The following is a 13,931-nucleotide window of genomic DNA, read 5'->3' as shown; positions in this document are numbered from 1 at the left end:
ACAATTAATATAGGGATTGGAGATAAGAAACAGGCTGTGAATATTGACTAATGAAAAGTTGCGAGGAGGGGCAACCGAGCAAATGAGACTATGTTTCCTTTGTTACTGTATGATAAATCTAAAGGAGAGAGACTAAGGAAAATATACTGTATCGATCTAAAGGTATCCCACTTACATTTGTCATAATAATCTGTGACAATGTTTATAAGTACTGTTACATTACTCAGGCTGCTAAAATTGATTAAATCCAAAAGAGAGATATAAAAGTAAAATATATCGCAACGATTCAAGGTATTTTATTTACATTTAGTATAATACCCTGTGAGTATGTTTTTAATTACTATCATGAATGTGGAATAGAGGCATCACTAAGGCTGTTAATATTGATGAACTGAGGAGTTTTGGCCAAAATGGATAATTACGAAATTATGTTTCCCCTGTTAGTATTATATAAACTCTAACCAGAGACATTGAGGGAAAACAGACTTTATTCATTGAAAGTATCTCATTTATATTTGTCATACCGTTCTGGTTTATGTATAAAGTTTGTAAATACTGCCATGGATGTAAAAACAAAGTTTATTAATTTACAAAAATATTGTTCTGATTATATGAATTTTATTTTAAACAGGATAGTGAAATCAGAAAGTGCATCTGAGAAAACAATTAGTATTTTTGTATTGAGAAAGATGGTAATATAATCACAACCCATCGAAACGCGTTGACGCAGTTGCCAGCACAATCTTGAGGATCAACAAAGACTTGTAGATATAAGTATTGCGAAACATATCACAAGCATTGTTATAAAAATTTATGGTCCTGCGGATGTGCAATATATGACAGAGTTCATTGTCTTTTTATGTTGTTTTCTCTGTTATGCTGGTTCATAACGGCTGTTATAATTTGTATGTTATATCCGCGTTCACAGAAGGACAATATTCCCTTCGGGGAATTTTTAAGTTTGCGTCGTAATTGCACCACCATATCTGATTTCTATTATCATGCTGAGGTTTTAAAGAAAAAATTGAAAGCTAGAGGATACCCGGGCAAACTGATTAAACACTCGTTGAAAAGGGCGAGGTTTTTTAACCGTGATTGTCTTTTAGCCCCTTCTGTGCCCATGACGAGATGGTCTCGTCATGGAGCACAGTCGCGCTGTGCCCATGACGAGACCATCTCGTCATGACACCCACCCACGGGGGAAGCGCTGGCGCTCCCCCCGTGAATGGTCGATCTTTTTTTTTTTTACTGGGAAGGCAGGGGAAGACCTTCCCCTGCCTCCCCCCGCATCATCAATGACGTCAGCGCACGAGCCACGCTGACGTCATTGGAGGTTTCCCTTTGCTCTCCGAGGCGCAGGAAGCAAATGGAGAGTAAAGGTGAGTTTTGGGGCTGGGGAGGGGGGTTTCTTGCATCGGTGAGTTTGTGTTAGGGTGGGGGGACTTTGGTATGCTAAGGCATGCCACGAGGCTCGGCTTCGTTCGTGTGTGCCTGTTGTTGCTTCCGTGTAAATGGTTTCCAAAGTTGAAAAACGCTCATCTTTCAAGTTGCTTCCCTGTGAAATGGATCTAAAAATGCCGAGAAATGCCCTTCTTTTTAATTTATCAAAATCAAAAACAAGTAGCAGCATGATTTTTGCATCGGTGGGTGGTGGGGGCACTTTGGCATGCCACGAGGCTCGGCTTCGTTCGTGTGTGCCTGTTGTTGCTTCCCTGTGAAGTGGATCCAAATTTGAAAAACGCTTGTCTTTCTAGTTGCTTCCCTGTGAAATGGATCCAAAAATGCAGAGAAATGCCCTTCTTTTTACTTTTTCAAATCCAAAGTGCAGCAGCATGTAGAGAAATAGAATTTCTTATATGAGTATTAAATACCTAACTAATAGCAAGACAGAGGGGTTGCAAAGTGGCCAGATTGTTTTTTTTTACATCCAAATACACCAGCATCACTTTACAGAGTTTGCCAGTGAAGTGCTACTTTCATTTTCTCGTCTTTCTTTGAAAAGCATTGTTGTTTCCAGGTTGGGAGAGTGTACCATTCCTGGAGGTACTGCAATACCTGGTTGATGGGTGGATTGGAAAACACAATGTGTACCATGGCTCTGTGTTTATGGATGTGGTCTTTTTATACCTTACTGCTTACGTTTTGTAAGGAAGTAAGCAATGGACAGTGAAACGGTTCCCTTCAGGGCCCTCTAGTCATGTCCATAACTTTTCAGGTGAAACCACTTGCTGATTTCTGAATAGTTAGTGAGAGATCGTTTAGGTAACCATGTTGTTTCTGCTTACATTTCACATGCTTTGCATTCCCTTTCAGTGGTTGCTTTTTTTTTTTTTTTTTTTTTAGGCAGTATATTACTCTTATCAAATGCATAATTTGAATTGAGCCACATCCAAGGGCACAATTAGGTTATAGCTGAAGGCAGTGCGAGTTTCTCTCAGTGGGCAAGTATGGTGTTCAGTGGGGATGTGGCACTATGGCCAGAGCTGTGGAATTTGGAACTGGGGAACCGGGTTCCACATTCATGACCAGTCCACCACACCGCTGTACTGAGGGAGCACATTCCCATGCTAGACTGTAGAAGGCCCCACTAGACCTTAGAAGGCTTGATGTCTTAGCACAAGCAGGTGTACCCTAGTGGTGTCAATTGTGGGTTAACCTTGAAGGCCTGTCCACCACAATCCATACTGAAGTTCATCTCCAGTCTTGCGGGCAGGCCTACGAAGCAGCACACCCTAGAGCAACAGTGATCCAGTCGCTGTGACTCTGTCACTGAGGTCACATGAACCTTGAGCAGGTTAGGGCGATGCGAACGGTGTGACCTCACTGGGTACCTATTTCGGGTGGGTGTTTGCATTGTGATGAGGGGATTACCAGGTATTATTCACGCAGCTCTCTGATGGATGTCACATGAGGTAAAATACTGCAATAAATGGCAGACATTCTGGAAACAAGAGCAAACGTTATGTTACATGAGGCAATGGTGGTAATTGTGCATGTATCAAAAGCAAACAAAATACAAGAGGTAGCAAACAATACGTTACAAGAGGAAAAGTGACATGTGTGCAACTTACAGAAGAGTACAAAGTACAAGTAGAGGTAAAATAGTGCAATAATTGGCAGATACTCAAAACACAGGAACACACTGGGAAGGCACTTCTACGGGCATGGAGAACAGAATTTCCTATAATGTTAAGACTTCCTTCAGACAATAGAGAGGGTGTGAATTAAGTTTGGAAGTGTCTTTGCAGGAGGAGAACTTTGAGGTCTGTTTTGAAGGACTGGGAAGAGGGAGGGGGTGTTCCAGAGCTGAGGCGGAGTTCCAGATTCTCGCTGCGTTGCTTGTAAAGGATTGGGCCATTGATCTTTCCTTCTTGAAAGTGGGAGGATAAAGTAAAAAATGTTGCGCAGTACGTGATGGTCTAGAGAATTATATGCATATGTGACAATAACGTTTTTTTCTCCTTTTTATTCTAGTCTAAAGCTTTTGATTCCAGTTTCGACAGTGGTTGTTCTGCAGTTTTGTGTAGTTGCATTGTTTTGGTAAGAATTTTTTTTTGTTGTATTTACTCCAAATGAGTAAATTTTGTAAGTGATGTCATAATGGCGGCATATTTAGTTAGTGGTTTGAGCATGAAATTCTTTGCAATGTGTTTTGCATAGTCTTATGTGTAATTGCTTGTCTCTTTCTTTTTTAGTGGGATATTGTTGATCCATACTGTGTCTGTACAGAGTAGGCAGTGGTGAGTAGTTTAGCTGCCTCTGGCAAGTGAGTGGTATTGTTTTGGAGTATATATGAGTTTTTGATAAAGGTGCTTTTTGTTTATTACTTATTTTACAAAATGTTTGTTGTTGTTGACTTGTTTGACAAGTTACCTTTATTAGTAAGCATTATGGCTAGCCATAGAATGACTGCTCAGCAGGTGGTTGGTATGCTTCTTGAATCTTCCTCTGAGCATGATTATGAGACTGACAGTGCGTCGGAGGGAGAGGAGGGAGGTGAAGATTCTGGCAGTGAGTTTTCTCTCCATATGGAATCTTCGGATGATGAAGGTACTCTCAGTGCAGATGAAGGTACTCTTGGTGTGGATGAAGCAACTCTCAGTGCGGATGAAGTGCCTGTCTTAGAGGAGGAAACTGCTGTGCCGATGGTGCAAGAGGCATCTGGATTGCAGTCTGAGGCTGCTAGGCTTCCTAATGGAAGTGCTGGACTTTGGGTTGATCCAAACATGGTGCAGCCGGTGTTGCCTGCCTTTAGCGGTGATGCAGGGTGTACAGTGCTTTGTGAAAACTTTTTGCCTATACAGTTTTTTCAGTTGTTTATGGATGATGTATTTTTGGGTGAGATTGTTGAGCAGACGAATTTGTATGCTGAACAGTTTTTGAGGGACAACAGCGACAAACCTAGGCCCCAGTCTAGAGCTACCCGGTGGACTCCCACATATCTTGAAGAGATTAGGAAGTTTTTGGGTTTGACTTTATTGATGGGTGTGGTAAGGAAGCCAACCTTGGCTTCATATTGGTCTACTAGCCCCTTGTTGGCAACTGCCATATTTCCTGCAGTTATGACTCGTAATCGGTATTTACTTTTGCTACGTATGCTGCATTTTGTTGATAATTCTATGGCGTTGCCATGAGATCACCCTGACTGTGACCGTCTTTTTAAGATTCGGCCCGTTCTTGATCACTTTGTAGATAGATTTTCTGAGATCTATACTCCAGGGAAAGAAATATCTATTGATGAGTCTTTCTTTGGTCTTGTTCAAGGGCCGTTTGGTTTTTAGGCAGTACATCCCTAGCAAGAGGGCACACTATGGAATTAAGCTGTATATGTTGTCTGAGAGTAGGACAGGATATGTTTTTAATTTTCGTGTGTACACTGGTAGAGATTCTACTATTGACCCCCCAGGTTGTCCGTCCACTTTTGGAGTTTCAGAGAAAATTGTGTGGGATCTTGCTAGAAGACTGTGTAACAGAGGCCACCATTTGTACCTTGATAACTTGTATACTGCTGTGCAACTTTTGCATGTGGCACAATCCGCTCTAACCGTAAAGGTTATCCGAAAGAGCTTGTTTGCAAAAAACTTCAGAGGGGGCAGTGCAGTTCCTTGCGTAGTGATGAACTACTAGCTGTAAAATTTGTGGACAGGAGGGATGTGTACATGCTGACTACCATCCATGATGAGAGTACTTCACCTGTGGCTGTTTGGGGTCAGGTTGCTGAAGTGCGCAAACCTGTGTGCATTCTAGACTACAATAAGCACATGGGTGGTGTTGACAGAGTAGATCAGAGGTTGGAACCTTACTCTGCTATTCGGAAGGCTTATGTTTGGTATAAGAAGTTGGCCATCCATTTCTTCGAATTAGAAAATTTCAATCCTTTTATTGTGTTCAAGGAGTGTTCTCCTGCGTCAAACTTGACATTTCTTCAGTTTCAGCACTCTGTGATAGCTAGCCTTGTTATTGTGGAACAGACAAGTGTTCCTAGATTTGGAGTGGTGGAGGATGTGGTTCGATTGAAAGATCACCACTTTCCTGATTTCATCCCTCCCACACCAGCAAAAGATTTTCCCACTAGGAGATGCAGAGTCTGTTGGCGAAGAGGTACGCGGAAGGAGATTCGTATGTACCTCCCACACAAGTGAGGCACCATTTTTACCGGGAGACCCAGGGGAACGCTGGGAGGTGGGAAATTCAAGTGAGCCCGGTGATGCCACAACTTTCCCACACAAAAATGTGTGAAAAAAGGGATTTTTTCGGCTAAAATTGAGGTTTGCAGGGGATTCTGGGTAAGGAAACGTTGGGGGATCCATGCAAGCCATACCTCCCTGGAAGCCCCCGGGGTCTAGTTTTCAGAAATGTATGGGTTTGGTAGGTTTCCCTAGATGGCCGCCGAGCACCGGGCCAAAAACCCAGGTGACCCCCCCTTGCAAAACCAGGTGGTTTTGAGATAGGCAATTTTGATGTCACCTCACTACGTTTTGGGCCCTTGCCTGTCGCGGGTACTTGGGCCTCCCACACAAGTGAGGCACCATTTTTACCGGGAGACCCAGGGGAACGCTGGGAGGTGGGAAATTTGAGTGAGCCCGGTGATGCCACAACTTTCCCACACAAAAATGTGTGAAAAAAGTGATTTTTTCGGCTAAAATTGAGGTTTGCAGGGGATTCTGGGTAAGGAAATGTTGGGAGATCCATGCAAGCCATACCTCCCTGGAAGCCCCAGGGTGTCTAGTTTTCAGAAATGTATGGGTTTGGTAGGTTTCTCTAGATGGCCGCCGAGCACCGGGCCAAAAACACAAGTGACCCCCCTTGCAAAACCAGGTGGTTTTGAGATAGGCAATTTTGATGTTACCTCACTATGTTTTGCGCCGTTTCTTGTCACGGGCACTAGGCCGACCCACACAAGTGAGGTACCGTTTTTCTCGTAAGACTGTGGGGAACGCGGGGTGGGTGGAAATTTGTGGATCCACGCAGATTCCGGAACTTTCCACCACAGAAATGTGGGGGAAATGTGTTTTTTTTGACAATTTTTAGGTTTGCAAGGGATTCTGGGTAACAGACCCTGGTGGGAGGCAGTCAAGTCACCCCATCCTGGATTCCCCTGGTTGTCTAGTTTTAAAAAATGTATAGGTTTGCTAGGTTTCCCAAGGTGCCCGCAGAGCTAGGGTTCAAAAACTACAGCTAGTCATTTTGCCAAAAAAGGGTCATTTTTCACTGCGAAATTGAGGTGTGACCACGTTGCGTTTTGCGCCGTTTCCTGTCGCGGGCACTAGGCCGACCCACACAAGTGAGGTACGTTTTTCTCGCAAGACTTTGGGGAACGTGGGGTGGGTGGAAATTTGTGGATCCCCGCAGATTCCGGAACTTTCCACGACAGAAATGTGGGGAAAATGTGTTTTTTTTTGACAATTTTTTAGGTTTGCAAGGGATTCTGGGTAACAGACCCTGGTGGGAGGCAGTCAAGTCACCCCATCCTGGATTCCCCTGGGTGTCTAGTTTTAAAAAATGTATAGGTTTTCTAGGTTTCCCAAGGTGCCCGCAGAGCTAGGGTTCAAAAACTACAGCTAGTCATTTTGCCAAAAAAGGGTCATTTTTCACTGCGAAATTGAGGTGTGACCACGTTGTGTTTTGCGCCGTTTCCTGTCGCGGGCACTAGGCCGACCCACACAAGTGAGGTACCGTTTTTCTCGTAAGACTTTGGGGAACGTGGGGTGGGTGGAAATTTGTGGATCCGTGCAGATTTCGGAACTTTCCACGACAGAAATGTGGGGAAAATGTGTTTTTTTTGACAATTTTTTAGGTTTGCAAGGGATTCTGGGTAACAGACCCTGGTGGGAGGCAGTCAAGTCACCCCATCCTGGATTCCCCTGGGTGTCTAGTTTTCAAAAATGTATAGGTTTGCTGGGTTTCCCAAGGTGCCAGCAGAGCTAGGGTTCAAAAACTACAGCTAGTCATTTTGCCAAAAAAGGGTCATTTTTCACTGCGAAATTGAGGTGTGACCACATTGCGTTTTGCGCCGTTTCCTGTCGCGGGCTCTAGGCCGACCCACACAAGTGAGGTACCGTTTTTCTTGTAAGACTTTGGGGAACGCGGGGTGGGTGGAAATTTGTGGATCCGCGCAGATTCCGGATCTTTCCACGACAGAAATGTGGGGAAAATGTGTTTTTGACAATTTTTTAGGTTTGCAAGGGATTCTGGGTAACAGACCCTGGTGGGAGGCAGTCAAGTCACCCCATCCGGGATTCCCCTGGGTGTCTAGTTTTCAGAAATGTATAGGTTTGCTAGGTTTCCCAAGGTGCCCGCAGAGCTCGGGTTCAAAAACTACAGCTAGTCATTTTGCCAAAAAAGGGTCATTTTTCACTGCGAAATTGAGGTGTGACCACGTTGCGTTTTGCGCCGTTTCCTGTCGCGGGCTCTAGGCCGACCCACACAAGTGAGGTACCCTTTTTCTCGTAAGACTTTGGGGAACGCAGGGTGGGTGGAAATTTGTGGATCCACGCAGATTCCGGAACTTTCCACGACAGAAATGTGGGGAAAATGTGTTTTTTTTAACAATATTTTAGGTTTGCAAGGGATTCTGGGTAACAGACCCTGGTGGGAGGCAGTCAAGTCACCCCCATCCTCTATTCCCCTGGGTGTCTAGTTTTCAAAAATGTATAGGTTTGCTAGGTTTCCCAAGGTGCCCACAGAGCTAGGGTTCAAAAACTACAGCTAGTCATTTTGCCAAAAAAGGGTCATTTTTCATTGCGAAATTGAGGTGTGACCACGTTGCGTTTTGCGCCGTTTCCTGTCGCGGGCACTATGCCTACCCACACAAGTGAGGTACCATTTTTATCGGGAGACTTGGGGTAATTCAGATTTGTAAAGGAACTGTTATTATCTATTGACTTTCGATGCATTTCTGCCTTCCAAATGAAAGACATTGTGTAAAAAATAAGTCATTCTAAAAAATGACTGATAATTCTCATGCTAGTATGAGTGTTCCCAATTTCAGAAATGTGCAAATGTCTACTGTTTCTAAACTCTATATTTTGTTCCCATTTCAGAAATACATAGGTGTCTTTCATACCGATTTTTCCATGTACACATTTTTACAGAATAATTACTATATACCCGGTACATAATAAAAAAACATTGCAAGTTGCTGCTCAGTTATTGGCTCTGGGATCGTCGGGTTCTTGGTGAACCTACAAGTCCTATATATCCCCACAACCAGTAATGTCCAGTGGATGCAACGGTATATTGCTTTCAAAGAGCTGTCATAATTAGAAGAAGTTACAGGTGAAAACGTTGATCTAAAAGGCTGTTTTTTTCAACTAATTTTCAATTTATCCTATATTAAACTGTTTGTTTCTATAAAAAAACCTTGATGGATCTACACAAATGACCCCTTGCTGAATTCAAAATTTTGTCTTCTTCTCGAAAATGTATAGCTTTCACGATCCATTATTGCTTTTGTACCCATTTCTGCCATTAACTGGAAGGAGGTCAAAAGCACAAAAAATAGCAAAAATAGGCTATGTCCCAGAAAAATGCCAAAACTGTGTAAAAAATGTTGGGTTTCTGACAAAAGTCTGCTATCCCCGAAAAGCTGGGAAAATTGTGATTTCAACCCCACAAACCCTTTTTTGATAACATTTGCAGGGAAAAACCCAGATGGTTTCATTTGCAGCCCGCTTTTCCAATTTTTCCGAAAAAAAACAAAATTTTGCTGTATTTTGGCTCATTTCTGTGACCCCTCCAGGGAATCCACAAACCCTGAGTACCTTTAGAATCCCCATGATGTTGGAAAAAAAGGACGCAAATTTGACGTGGATACCTAATGCGGTCAAAAAGTTACAGAGGCCTAAGCGCGCACTACCCCAAATAGCCAAAAAAAAGGCTTGGCACAGGAGGGGGAAAAGGCCTGGCAGCGAAAGGGTTAGAGATGAACAAGGAAAAGATAAATACAGCAGCAGGAAGAATTGTTTTTGTTACCCAGTTTTCCAATATGAGTAAGCGAATAAAAAACATAGTCAATAGAAATAGGAAAATTTTAAATTATGGAACCAATACACAACTAGAAAAACCCTTATTTTCATTTAGACGAAACAGGACTATCCGTAACGCCTTAGTGAGAACATATAAAAACACATCTGGAATTCAAACAACAGTATATGGAGAACTAGCGAAGGGAAATTATAAGTGTGGCATGTGCTCTATATGTCCACATTGTATTGAAGCAAAAAACATAGTATAGGAGAATAAAACTGTGACTGCAACAACCCTCAATAATTGTAGAAGCAAAAATGTGATATATCTCTTAATCTGCCCCTGCGGGTTAAGATACGTAGGAGAAACCAGTAGGGAACTGCGTATACGCTTACTAGAGCACAAATCAGCGATTAGAACAAAGAAAGAAAATGCTCCATTAACAGATCATTTCTCAAGATTAAACCACGACTATAATCACTTCCAGTGGTTGATTCTGGAGAAAATTGTTATTGATAGAAGAGGAGGTGATCTAGATGCCAAAAGAAAGAAAAGAGAACAATGGTTCATGTGCTATCTTAACACTGTAAATGCCGGCCTTAATTCAAGGGAAGACTGGATGAAGATCATAGCAACATGAGCACGACTTTTGAAGAAAAATAAGAATTTTTATGCATTGGGGGGGTTCATTTTCAGGAAACAAGATAGAGTTTCTGTGAGCCCAAGATGTCCAGGTCAGGGGCATGCCAGTTTGATTATTAGAGATATTGTAGTGATGATACCTATCTCCCTATGTACAATGCTAAGTTAGCACAACCGCGTTAGATGTTAGAAAGCCATCTTGCCGCTTTTGCTGCTTTTGCACGCGACACTGTTGTTGCATGTTATTATTTGAGAAATGCTTACTCGACTTTGCTTCACATGAGAACTGTCTGTTGTTTAACATCCTTAACAGTGAGCAGTGACCTTGGTCTGTACATTGTGTAAAGAACAAGTCTGGGTCGCTAGACGGTGCATGTTGTTGAGTGCAGGTTGATCGGCCCACTTTTTAGTCATAACATGCAAGCAGCTGCAGATAGCTGAAAGACGAGTGCTTTTAATATTGTAGTGCAGCATGTTTTAGATTCATTCAGAAGAAGAGTGTTCCCAGGAGAGAGCCTAGCTGATCCTGTGATGTGATTCCACTAAGCTGATTTATACGGTATGGGGTTCCCCATTCAAGCCTAGAGACTTTCTATTAGTCTAATAATAATACTATTAGTTTACTAGCGAAAGGAAGGTGGCTGATTTCCACTGTCATTTTATTATGATTGCTCCTTTCATTTTCTATGGTATTGTAACAATGCTGATGGTTCTGATCTTAACCATTTGTCTGCGTATTTTAGCCAAAATACTGCATCTTAGGACACGAGGTTTATAAATTAAACTCTTTAAACTTTAACCATGTCTCTGTTTATTCTGTTGTGGACTAATATGAGAATAATAATGCAAAGGTATTTCTGATTCCCACCATTCCTGAGAATATTCTACGTCGCTTGTTCTGGTTTGTCTATACATTGGGACCGCCGAGCTAGATCTCGGATAACGAATGGGACACTAAGCTAGTCGGATAAGGGGTTCTGGGTTCTGAGGGGAGTTTTTGGTACACCACAGTTCTCTGAGGTCCTGGGTTCCTGCGCATAGTTCTGTGCATAAGCAGAATCCCTGCAACATGGCGCACCTAACGTTTGGTCTATTGATTTGAAACGCCTTAGTAGTGCTTATATTAGTCCACAACACCCTCACTCTGGTTTCCAGTTGACGGGAGTGACGGTTTAACCTACCTGGGTACCGACTAATAGGTTCCTTCAAGCTTGATCATTAAAAAGGTTATTTTTACTGAACCCCTGTGCTACAGTTGATATCGTTGATAGGCTTTAGTGTGTCCTGATGGCGGTTGATATAGCCGCGCATAGTCGTGCACCTCTACGCCGTCATTTGACGACGTATGGGGTGCCAGATGATGGGATGGCTGTTATTTTTGTTGTGAGCGCAGATGCGTCATACCCATATGAGTTGTTTTACTCTTGGGTGACTTTTCCAGCGGAGGATGATGATGGTACGTTTCACACGTATACAGCCACGCAGCCACCTGCGGTCTATACCCCATATAGGACACAAGAAATTCCAATCTCTGCATGGCAGCATACCATTTGGTTTAATGGCGCCCTTCCCCATGCGGTTGCACCGGCGAGAATGGGCCCGTTGTCTATTGCAGGGGCCACATGGCCGGTGCTAGCCAGATTTACGCCTCATCCCCACTATCTCACGGTGGCGGCAGCCGAGTTGCGTGTGCTCCACACTGCCCTTATTACAGTACATAGGGCTTTAGTGCAGTACGTGTCACGCACCGTGCAGGCGGGGGCACCTGCTGTTGCGGGACAACCTACAGACCACCACGCAGTGGTTATTAGTCCTGTTATGGTTAATTCGGTGGTCGGCAAGTGCCCCACCAGTAAGGATGAATTTCCTTATTGGCTTGCTGAGAAATTTGACCAACTGGAAGCGGTTTTTCCAAATACTACTCCTGTGGAGACACACAGGATCCTCACCATTACTTTGCCTAAATACCTGATCCCGGATATTGCCGATTGTGACAACTGGGGCAAGGTCTTTGCTGCGACCTATTCAAAGTGCTATGGCACTCCGTCTATGTCTGTACTACCCTCCGTCATCAAGAAAGTTCAAGAGAACCACGGTGCGGAGGCTGCTCTTGAATTGGGAATGAGGCTTGTCGACAGCTTCGATGTGGTTTGTTCCATGGTGATGGGCAACCTCAAAGGAGATGCCATGCAGTTCCAAGTAGGAAATATGCTGGAACTTGTGGATGTGAACGACAGGCCCAGGGAATTCGCGAAAATTATTGCGAAAGCCTACAGAATGGTGGGACGTAGCGCCTTGGGTGTGCAACCCACCGTGATCATTCCTGATGTAGTACAGCAGACTAAGGTGAGTTAGTCTACGAAAGACGAAAAGCCCAACTTTCCAAAACAAAGTTGGAGAGCTAAGAAACAGGGCAAACAGCAACAGAAACAGGGTTCTCGTTCTGCCTCACCCGTCCGGTCGTCCAGTGACCACACGTATGATCTGCGCGATCGTTCTCGTATTAAGTCACCTGATAGATTTCAGGTTTCTGAACAACGCTCTCCTCGTTCTTCACAGGAAACATCGGCTTCACAATCCGGTGGCGGAGACCGTGGGAAAGGAAGAGGTGCTCAAGGTTGTGAGCAACCTCGCCAGGCTGACGGTAAAGGCAAGCAGGACGAGTCTGCACGTCAACGGCCCCCGTTTCAGAAAAAGAAACTTGCTGCACTAACGGCGAGGTATGCCTCAGATGGTACGGACACAGCTTAGGAACCTGACATGGGCGCTAACGCTGCTAGACAGCGCGGCGGAAGTTACAGTAGTGTGTCAAGCACTGCGTCCATATCTGGCGGCGACAGCAACTGATACATTTGTGAGTGTTGAAACTGCTGATACTCGCGTAGCTCCCCCTGGAAGGCTGTTTGTAATTGTCCTTTTAATTGAGGGTGACATACAACGCAAAATTAAAGTGGTTTTTTGGGATAATCTGAATCTTTTGGCGGAGGCTGATTGGCCCCCGGCTTTCGTTTTAGATGCTCCTCGAGGGGAGGACGTGATCCTCCCGTCCTTTGGGCACACAGTGCCGACGGAACATTCTACTAGGTTGGCCGGGGAGTGGGCGCAGGTGCTTGCACCTGCGTTGTATCGTAATCAGGTAGGCTGGGATAAATTTTCTCCCAACCATGAGATTCCGTTGCGGTCCACGCCCCAGCCACAACCCCAATATCCCATGCGTCGTGAGGCAAGACCTCACGTCGCATCTATCCTTGAACAATTGGAATATCAGGGAGTAATTGAGACATGTGTGTCACCAATGAATAATCCTTTATTCACTGTGACGAAGCCTGACGGATCGTACCGCCTAGTTTTGGATTACCGGCACTTAAACTCACATTGCTGGACGTGCGTGGTGCAAAATACCCACAGTTCGGCTCTCGTCGATAGTCTCGTGAGAAAACGGTTCAAAGCCACACTTGACATTTCCAATGGCTTTTACAGCCATAACCTAGCCCCTCTCAGTTATGAGTGGACGGCGTTTACCTCGGGTGGCATACAAAAACAATTCAAAAGGCTCCAGATGGGCTATAAAAACAGCCCTGGGGTCTTTGCTGCTTGAGTGGTCTCTCTCTTGGAGATGGTAGACCCGGAAGCGTACTTGTATGTCGATGACATCTATCTAACGGACGACGAGTTGCTTCCACACCTCGCTCGCGTGGATAACATAATTACTATGTTGGCTGACTTCGGTTACAAGTTCAACTTTGCGAAGTCCCACATTGCCGAGTATACGGTGTTGTTCTTGGGGTACGAGCTCAACAATGAAGGTCGAGGATTGGCTC

The sequence above is a fragment of the Triturus cristatus genome, chromosome 7, assembly GCF_964204655.1.
Source record: "Triturus cristatus chromosome 7, aTriCri1.1, whole genome shotgun sequence".
Taxonomy (NCBI): domain Eukaryota; kingdom Metazoa; phylum Chordata; class Amphibia; order Caudata; family Salamandridae; genus Triturus; species Triturus cristatus.
Note: the sequence above shows the minus strand (reverse complement) of the source record.